Genomic DNA, 10,484 nt, shown 5'->3' with positions numbered 1-10,484 from the left:
TGGGAGGGATTCGAAAGCACTTAACCTACTTTTATCATCTTGAATTCTTTCTTTTATCTTTAGTCTTATATTATCTAACTTTTATCTCAAAACCTTTTTCAAACGAACAAAGTGAAAGCAAAACTATCTTAATTCTTAAAAGAAACTAGTCGCCTTGGCATGATCCCTGTGGAACGAACCCATTCTAAACACGAGTGTGTGAATTATTACTCCACGGCAGACTGGTCCACTTGCCAGACTGCAGTCAACTAAAAACTTTCAGAGAATAAAAGAGCAATGAGACACTCTTTTCTCCTGAGAAAACAGGAGTTTTTATTGAGACCCGTTGTTTTCAATATGTCATTGTTAATTTATATAAAAGTTAACTGCATATCTAGGTTTGTAATCGAAATGTTTGTGTTAATTCATATAAAGGTTAACCACATGTTACGATTATGACCATACAAAAAAAAAATCAAAGGTCAACCTGATTAAGTTATGGGCTCTGAACCAAAAAATCAAAGGTCAACTTTATTAAGTTACGGGCTCTAAACCAAAAAATCAAAGGTCAACCTGATTAAGTTACGGGCTCTGAACCAAAAAAAAAATAAAGGTCAACCTGATTAAGTTACGGGCTCTGAACCAAAGAAAATAAAGGTCAACCTGATTAAGTTACGGGCTCTGAACCAGAGAAATTTGAGGTCAACCTGATTATGTTGCGGGTTCTGAACCAAGAAATAAACGCCAACCTTCGGGCTCTGGACCAAAATAAAATGACAACTCAATTAAGTTATGAGCTCTGTCACAAGACAATTGCCATACAACACAAAAAACTCTAGGAGCGCCGTAAAAAGCCCTGGCCATCATCTGTGAAACACAACATAGAAAACTCCATGTGTCGCCCAAGGCTCCATGGCCATCATCTATGAAAAAGAAAGAATGAAATGGATAAATCCATAAAATCAGTCTCTATGAGAAAATAGACAAATCCTCAATACGTTAATGGATGGTCTAGAGAAAAAGAAAAGCAAGAAGTCATTAACTACAAAGTTACGGTTGATACTCAACAAACAAAGGCGAGCCCTTGTGAAGACAACGCCAACGGAGAAAGTCTTTTTACAACAAAAAGATAAAAGGCGAATCAAAGGAATGGCGAATCATAATGACGCTGAATCATTTACAATCGCCAAAAAGGCAACGGGTATAAAGTTATACATAAATGATATATAATTATATTTAAAAAGCTAAAGACATTGCAGGTGCAAAGTTAAAAATTTCAAAGGCGAGATTATTTTCAACGCCAAATACAAGTACAGTGGAAGGGCGACTCCGAGAAGCGTCAATTCTTTCTAAATCTCCAAGAAACAACAGTTACAAAATAAGGCGTGCAAGCCTGACAGTACAAAAATCAACTACAACAAAGAAGTGGCGAGACAGATTATGTCAGCCTGCTTACAATCCTCAAATATAGAATATCAAAAGAAAATAAGAAACTCATGTTGAGTAGAAGAAGTAGAAGTACAGACCAACAAAGTTACTAGCCATAAAGTTTCAGTTTGTTTTCAAGAAGGAAAGGAAAGGCGAACCGCGAAAGACGAAGAGGCGAGATTGTTGTCAACGCCAACGTGAAAATGCAAATACAACGGAAAAGGCAAGGCCCAAACAAACGCCAACTCGTTCAAATTCGCCCAAAAACAACGAGTTATTGCAGGTACAAAGCTAATGATAAATTTTCAAAAGCGAAATGGATAAAAGTACTTAAAGGCAACAGAAAAATGTAAAAGCCAAAGCAGGGCATACAAATTACCTAAGAAATACAAACAAAAAAAAACACAAAGCTACAACCAAAAAAATAGTATGAGTCAGCAACAAATAGGCGACATAGAACAACGCTGAGGCATAGTAATCGTCAAGTTATTTCAATCAAAAGCACTTCGCCTTCCTGAAGCCTCGTGCTTGGGGGTGTCGACTGGGCAACGGTCCAAGATATATTTAGCAAGGCCCAATACGAAAAAGCCCAATCAATTATAGTCCATAAGGTTCAAATAACAAGAAGGCGGGGAAAAGCACTAAGTGGCGCCATTAAGCTAAGAGGTGGTGTCACACCAAAATATCTTCTTCCACATGATTCTCATCATGATTATTACACGTGGGGAGAAATCACCACCACCTCCACGATCCACTATGGCTTGGAGAAGATGGAAAAGAAACCGCCCACTACCCATGAATTCCACTACAAGCAATGCGGTTACCTGAGAAGCAAGGATGTTTTTTCTATAAACAGGGTGTTTTTCAGGAGAAGAAGGGGAACATTTTTTACATTACTCAGAGATTATGCTCAAACATGTATCAATCATATTCTTGAAATATCAACAATACAAACCCATTTTGTTATTTACTAGAACACATACCAATTTATACCTCTTATCTCATATTTGTTTTATTTGTTTTATTATTATTAATTAGATCATAAATAAAATATTTTTGAAGTGTTATATAAATTGGTTGATCAGTTTTCTGAATTTTTGAAGCATCGACTCTGAGGATTCAAATTGGGTATGAAGATGAAGGCTTGTTTTAATTTGTATTTTTGATTTATTTTTATTTTTTTATGTTTAATTTAAGAAACAGCATTGCTATTTGGTACGAAAGGTGATGTAAACGAAAAGGAAGAATTGCACGTTAAAGAAAAAAATAAAAAATAATCATTCTCATCTAGATGGAGCGGAAATCATGGTGCCGTTGGGATACAAATTTAATGGCCATAATCATTCTCATCTTTCGTTTCGTATTAAGAAGCATTTTTTTTAAGAAAATATAATAATATAGATTTAAATAAAAAATAATTAAATATGATGTGGCATTCATATAAATATTTTTAAATATAGGAGACAAAAATTGCCAATTTTGTAAAATAGGATGATCAAATATATATAGGGGAGCTTTCAAATAAGAGGTATTTTAAAATAAGAGGTGAGAGAGTTGATTTATAACCATTTGATTCATATTAACGGCTGAGATTAAATTACTCATTAAAAGAATGCACTTTGCTTGACCATTTTCCATCACGTGAGCTTTTCATCTTCCTAACAACGCTTATGATGTTTTCTTCTTCGTGAAGGCCAGTGAGGTGACTTTCTTCTTCCCTAATTGATGTTCAATTTGCTTTTTGTTAGTTGAAACCTATCAAACACTCCTCAACTCTCAAACCATCTTCTCAATTCAATTTGTGCAGCAGTTCAATTGGTTTTCACTTTTCACCAAATTAAGGGTACGTGAGCCTTTGTTGAGGAAACAGGAAAGGCAATTTTGGAGACAAAATTGAAAAATTAAATGGGGAGAATAATGGAAAATTGGTTCTCTGTTGCTTGCCTTTATTGACGAATTCCAATTCCTCAAATTCCCAGAACCGCGTTTCATTATGTGAGGCTCACCGTTGACTGCCTCGCCGGAACCCTAACTAGCATCACGGCGATGAGTAAGGCGAAGATGGAGATAAGTGAAGAGAGAAAACACATCAGTGGAAAAGGAGGAAGGAGTATACTATGCTACAGTTATTAAAATGATATAACACAATAAAGATTCATCCAATCGTTTAGATTTAATCCTCTCATCCCTCACAATAATTAATCCTCTCACTTGAAAATATATATACTAAAGCTTGACAGGTCTCCCCAACTCAGTTTTTCACTCTAAAACCGAAAGCATAAGGATGAGCTTTGGCCCCCTTTCCCAAGAACAGAAGGAGCGTTTAGACACTGTACCTTTAGGTGCGTCCAGGAGCAAGGACGAAAGGAGAACAAGTCGCAAGAGAAGCGTTGAAGAAGCAGTAGTTTAAGCCAATGATCCTGCGGCTTCTAAAAAAAAATATAAGCACCAGCAGACGAGACAGAGGTAGATATAGAGCCATAGGCAAACCTTCATGATCGATATAAGGAGAAGCGACCGAGCCAACCACTCACCCCCTTCTCACTCACTTAAAGGAAGGGCGAAGTTGCTGAAGTGAGTCTAAAGGCCAAAGAGTGATCTTTGAACGTTACTACGCATCCTTATAAATATTTGTATTTTACTTCTTATTGGTGTTGTTGGGAAATCTGCACAGATATGATCGCATACTTGGTTATCCGATGCTATGGAGGGTCCCACTCTTGTATCCGCTTTGATTCATGCAGCTACTATGGTCACAGCTGGCGTTTTCATGATAGCAAGGTGCTCCCCTTTATTGGAATACCCACCTACGGCTTTGATTGTTATTACTTCTGCAGGAGCTACGACGTCATTCCTTGCGGCAACCACTCGATCCTTATTATTGTGATTATTGTTTGTTTGATAGTTCGGCTAGCTTGCTGAACCATTAGAAAAAGATTATATTCTTTGAACGTACTGATATATAGAGTAGTTAGTATAACGCATAATTGAGTACTTACTTATAGTGAAATAATAATAATCTACTGTACTTTTTTCAAGGAAATATATTGTCCGTTCTATTTGTCTTCTTATTGGTTTATATGTCTTTCCTTTCTTATTAGTGTAGTGTGGTGAGGGCGCACTCGTGGTAAAAGGCAGATGGATTTAGCTTCTTTCTAAGAGCCGAAGACCCAAGGCCAACTAGTCTCTTTCTGGGCCTCCTGACTCATGATTGTCAAAGATCATGTCATGTCGAGTGCATATATTTGTTCAATTTATCTCTCTCAACTTGGATTCCGTGAGGAGGACCTTGGAAAGTTTTAACATAAGCAACGGGGATTCGCAAATCTTCTAGACGTAGGGCACGCAAGGCCTTGAACCCAAATACATTACCTACATTAGAGGTAAACATGTTATTTTCAGGGCGTAGACGCCGCTCTCAACTACACATAAAAACCTTACTACTTCTCGGTTTACGAACGAAAGTGTTGTGGACACACTGATGACCACTTATACGCAGTCTTATGATCATTCTTGTCTTACTAGCGAGCGGATTCTCCGCATGCCATGTATGTGCTTTACTGCCTGCCTGAATTTACTCTAAAAAGCTCTTTCTTTGCATGCAAGTGGCAAGCAAGCTCTTGCCCCTCTCAGTTGAGTGTTCAGTGCTTGTCGTTGGGAGTTCTCTTTCCCTCTCACTATTAATTTCATAAGAGAAGAAGCATAGAAAGTCTTGCTTACTATCTCCTCCATCTAAGTCAGAGGAGGTTCAAGCTTATAGGTAGTGGCCTAAGCGCTAAGAAGCTATTGGCCGTTAACTCATGCAATTCGAACGAAGTAATCTTGGACGAGTCTTTGATATATATATATATATATATATATATATATATATATATATATATATATATATATATATATATATATATATATATATAGGGATTGCTATCTTACTCCCATCTAAAAATATGTGGGAGTAAGTTAGCAGGACTACTCCACGATAACCACAATCCTATTTATATAAATCAAGTTGAACAAAATGATAAAATTGTAAATTGCGTATAATTTTATTTTTAAAACAAAATATTAGAAACATGTTTCCTTAATTTTAGTAATTTATCCTTTTGTTAAAACATATTTTATATAGATAATATGTTTTTTATCAATACCCACTCACTTTTGTGAAGGTGTATATTAGCAACGTACACCTTTAAATGAAACAAAATGATCATTATTGTTAATTAACTTCATGTTGACAATGTTATTGTCTCTCTTTCATGTTCCATTTTAATTAACTTAATTAACACCAATATCTAACCTTCTATCCTCGACCTTCATTAGACTTTTAATTTGAAATACAAAATAAGCAATTTTTTGGATTTCAGTTGAAGAATAAAAAAATATATTCTAGTTCGAAAAAAAATTTGAGGAAATTTTTAATAAAAATTTCGCAGGAATATTTTCTGAGAATTCCAAAAACCGCAGGAAATAATTACCCACGAAGGTATTAACTGGGAACCCAAATCCGCATAAGAAACATGTTTGTTTTGGATATTTTTGTCCAAATCCACAGGAAAATCCGCGAGAAAATAGTAAATTTCTAGTAGTTAACATAGAATTGTGAATTTGGAATTCTCAAACTTTTTCACTAGAACAAGCTTAAGAGGCGTTTTGGAGCGGATTATAAGCATGTTAGAAACATAATAACAAAGAGCTAGGGAAGGAGAGATGAACACAAGAGATTTTATACTAGTTCCGCTCATAAACCGAGAGCATTCTAGTCCCCTTGCACTTCCAAGGGAGTTCACTAAAACAATCACAAAAGATTACAAATGCTCAAACACAAAGCAATAGACTTCTACACAATGCTCAAGTTACAACTAACAAGAGACTTTCAGTGCTCAAGCACTAAGCAAGAGACTTCTAACTTAAAATGAATTTAAGGTAGACAGATGATAATACAAAGCACATAGCATTAGAACACTCAACTCTAATTATAGAAATTTAGCAAGTGAACTAAATCGCCGTCAAGTAGTATAGTAAAGTCATTTTCTCCTTAGGGGATTGTTGTAATTCAAAAGCAAATTGGAAATATAATTAACAAAATTGACATAATTATAAGGGGGGGGTTTTCTTGGTTTGTTGTTTGATCATAAACTTCAGAAATAAACAGGAATTCAAATTAATAGAAGAAAAGCGATTGATCATTTTTGGTTCATCTAATAACAACTTATCTCAGTAATTTCATGTATGTTAACAAATAACTCAATTTAGTTTCATGATTAGATTAAAACACAATTGATTATGCCTAATGTCTTGGTAACATAATCATCTCTCTTGATCATTAATTCCTAATTTCTTAGGATGATCGATGATCAAGTTAGGAGGAATATAAACTTTAATCCTTGAAATCTCAATTAACAATTGAAAATGTCTTAAGTGAAAGTCAATTGATCAATTATTCGTAGATCGATGATTCAATCATATTTTCATAGTAAAACAAATAATTGAAATCATCACATAATTTATCAGATCATGTAAAACATTGCACACAAAGAATAATTGATAGAAACTATTTTTGTAATTCTTTAACATATCAAATGAGAATCACATAGTTCAAGATAAATTGAAATTAGAATCACTAAGGACCAATCTAGAAAATCTAGATGCTCATGGTAAAATAAGTAAACAATGACAGAAAGAAAATAGAACCAAAAGCTTGCATCATGGGGTCACTCAAATGCAATCTCTCTTCTATCCTCTACCGCGCACTGTTCATCTATCCCTTTTTCATTTCTTCACCTCTTCTCCAGCTTCTGGTGTGCGTCCCTTTTTTTTCCTTTAGACAAATCTGATTTTCATTTCTTTTCTCATGGATCGGACCAACTCAATGCATAAGGCCCAAGTTTTCTTTTGGCCCAGCTTGTGGAAAGTCTTTCTCATTTTCTGTTCAAAACAACTCATACATTTTTTTTTTATTAAAAAAAAGTTGTTCGTTCATTCCAATAATTGATAGAATACATTAGATGTAAATACAAATTCAACTTTGCTAAAAATGAAAAGGATGAATCCGAGAACAAACTCACAGCATCGAAGTTGATAGCATACAACGGCAAAATGCCTACAAATAATATGATAAAATTAAAGTCAGCGGAATGTCCATGCTTCCGGATCTGCAACGTTGACGTCCAAATCATTGATTGAATCTACAATTGATTGAGGTTGATTTTTCAATATGAACTAAACAAACACCGTAACACGGCGGATAATCCAAAACACCGCACCAATCGGACGACGACCAACACACTACCGCACTTAGACGACTAAAATCACAACAAAAGAAAAAACTAAAAAACTTGGTTATGTGAAAATCACTTATTTAGATTAAACAGGAAGAAAATAAAATGCGGAGGGGTGATTTTAGGCCAAAAAAGACCTAAAACCACCCCTCGCCACTCAAGAAAGAAGAAGAAGACTTGAAGAAAAGAAAATTAGGTCCGGTTGAGAGAGCTCATATTGTTGATGCCATCATATATAGTTAGCAACTCGTACACTAAAACACCAATATTTGCATTTAACCATAAAAATGTTAAATTTAACCAATAAAATAAAAACTACACGAAATATTATTTTAATAGAGAAAAATACTTAATTTACTCAATAAATCAAAAATTGCAATTTATTTAAAATGACTCTAAATTAAATACTAAACTAATAAAATGATATTAAAACTTATTAAAAAGACTCTAAAAATAGTGACTAATGAGAACTCATCATCTAAGATACAAAGAATTGAAACAGAATTCTAAGTGTTCTAGCAAGATGAATAACAAAGGTTCATAACTTGTGCTTGTAATATCAAAGTTTGCAATAATACAGTAGTCATTCCTTAACAAATGTGTCCTGTATTTATAAGCAAATGAGACGCTCCATTTGTGAATGACTGTTGGTAAAGATAAGGTTGCCAGCTTGAATTGTCCTATTATTTAGTGTCATTTTGAAAGTTTTGCCTCAAGTGGTAATGCATTCCCAGTAATTGTTCACCAAGGATATAGTACTCTACCATTTAGAGTAATATAATACAATGAATCATACGTTCCTTCCTTAAAAAATAAATATGATGTACTATGATTATTCTCCAATCATATGTGCTAACAATTCATCAGAGAATTATTCTTCAATCATTGACCGATGCTTCTTAAAAATTTCTAGCAATAATGACGTTCTTCAAACATTGATAGACTAGCTTCTGAGGTCTTTTGTCTTCTGAAGAACTGTGTCCTCTGAAGATCTTCTTAGCTTTTGACTGCCATAGCTTTTGAAAGACTTCAGAACTTATCTTCAACTAATATATACTAATATAATGATTTTGATTTTTATGGTCCTGCTTACTCCATAGTAAATATTATTACTACCAATTGTGCATTTAATACTTTTTTTTTATCATCAAAACTTTTATCATAAGCTAGGGATTTTTAGAACCAATTTTGTTCCAACATAAAGAAGATATTCAAAGTAGACTCTTAAGCAAATGAGTATCCAAGAGAAGCAAGCGCTGAAACGCCTCTGAAGAGTCCTGCCTACAAGTCTTAAAGAAATAGACTCTAGAAGCAGAAGACATACTCTGAATGTTCTGACTTGTAGAAGGATAAAGCAGAAAAGCAACTGTCCAAGAGAAGCAACTTTTTTACTCCATAGTATATATATATATATATATATAGAAGACGCTGGTTGAAGAAGAACAAGACTTGTCAAAATCAAAAGTTGTCGGTAACACTTAGGATTCACATTTGTGATTATAATTAAGTGTTCTTAGAAGTCGTGTATTGAGCTTAAACTGCGAGCACCTCTGATTGTATATCAAGTGTTCATACGTAACTGATGAATCTTCATCAGTCGTTATTTTTAGAGTCTTTTTAATTAAGTTTTTAATATAATTTTATTAGTGTAGTGTTTAATTTAGAGTCATTTTAAATAAATTGCAAATTTTGGTTTATTGAGTCAATTAAATGTTTTTCTCTATTAAAATAATATTTGGTGTAGTTTCTATTTTCTTGATTCAATTTAATAGGTTTATGGTTAAGTGTGGTACAAATGGTAAAAGAAGAGAAAGACTTTAATAAAACTGGGCCAATTACAAGAAGAAAACATGGGTCATTTTCCTTAACCCAAAACCAAGAAGAAAGGGAATTAGGTTGGCACTTGAAAGAGGGGAGAGAGAAATCACGTAGAAGGAGGCTGGGAGAGACTGAAAGCAAAGTGGGAAATTAGGCAAACACGCAGCAGGACGACGTGACAGAGAGGTGCTAGCTTGGCTTCAAGGAAGGCACGGGAAGAGTGGACAAATTCAAAGCAATCCATTTTTGGTTTATCCCTTTTAATCATCCTTGTTTCTTTGAATATTATGTCTAGCTAAATTTTCATGATTGGTCCTTAGGGGATTCTAATTGTTATTTTTCTTGAACAATGTGATTATCATATGATATGATCAATTAACTTTCACTTAAGACATTTCGGATTGTTAATTGAGATTAAAAGATTAAAGTTTGTAAACCTCAATTGATCATAGATTACCTAAGACATTAGGAATCGATGATCAAGAGAGAGGATTATGTTACCAAGACATTGGGCATAATCATTTTTGATTTAATCTAATCGTGAAACTGGATTGAGTAATTTGTAATCATACATGAAATTACCAAGAGAAATAGTAATTAGATGAACCAAAAAGATCAATCACTGTTCTTTTATTACTTGAAATCCTAAGTTATTTCTAGTTTATGATTAAACTTCAAACCAAAGAAACCCCCCTTTATTTACGTCTTAAATACGATACAATTGTTTTGTCAAGATTGAAACAATCCCTGCGGATACGAACTTTATAAATTTTATTACTTAACGATAAATTAGTACACTTGCTAATTTATTCATCAGTAACCTCTCTTAAACTCTGTTTAAATTAGGAGAAGTCTCTTGCACTTCTAGGACAAATTGTTTAGGAAAATTCAAGTTCAATTTCTGGTAAAAACTAACCAAACTTTATTAACCTCACGACCAATTTCTGAATGTATCATAAAATAATTACAGTAGGTTGTTAATTA

The sequence above is a fragment of the Trifolium pratense genome, linkage group LG5, assembly GCF_020283565.1.
Source record: "Trifolium pratense cultivar HEN17-A07 linkage group LG5, ARS_RC_1.1, whole genome shotgun sequence".
In the NCBI taxonomy this organism is placed as follows: Eukaryota; Viridiplantae; Streptophyta; class Magnoliopsida; order Fabales; family Fabaceae; genus Trifolium; species Trifolium pratense.
Note: the sequence above shows the minus strand (reverse complement) of the source record.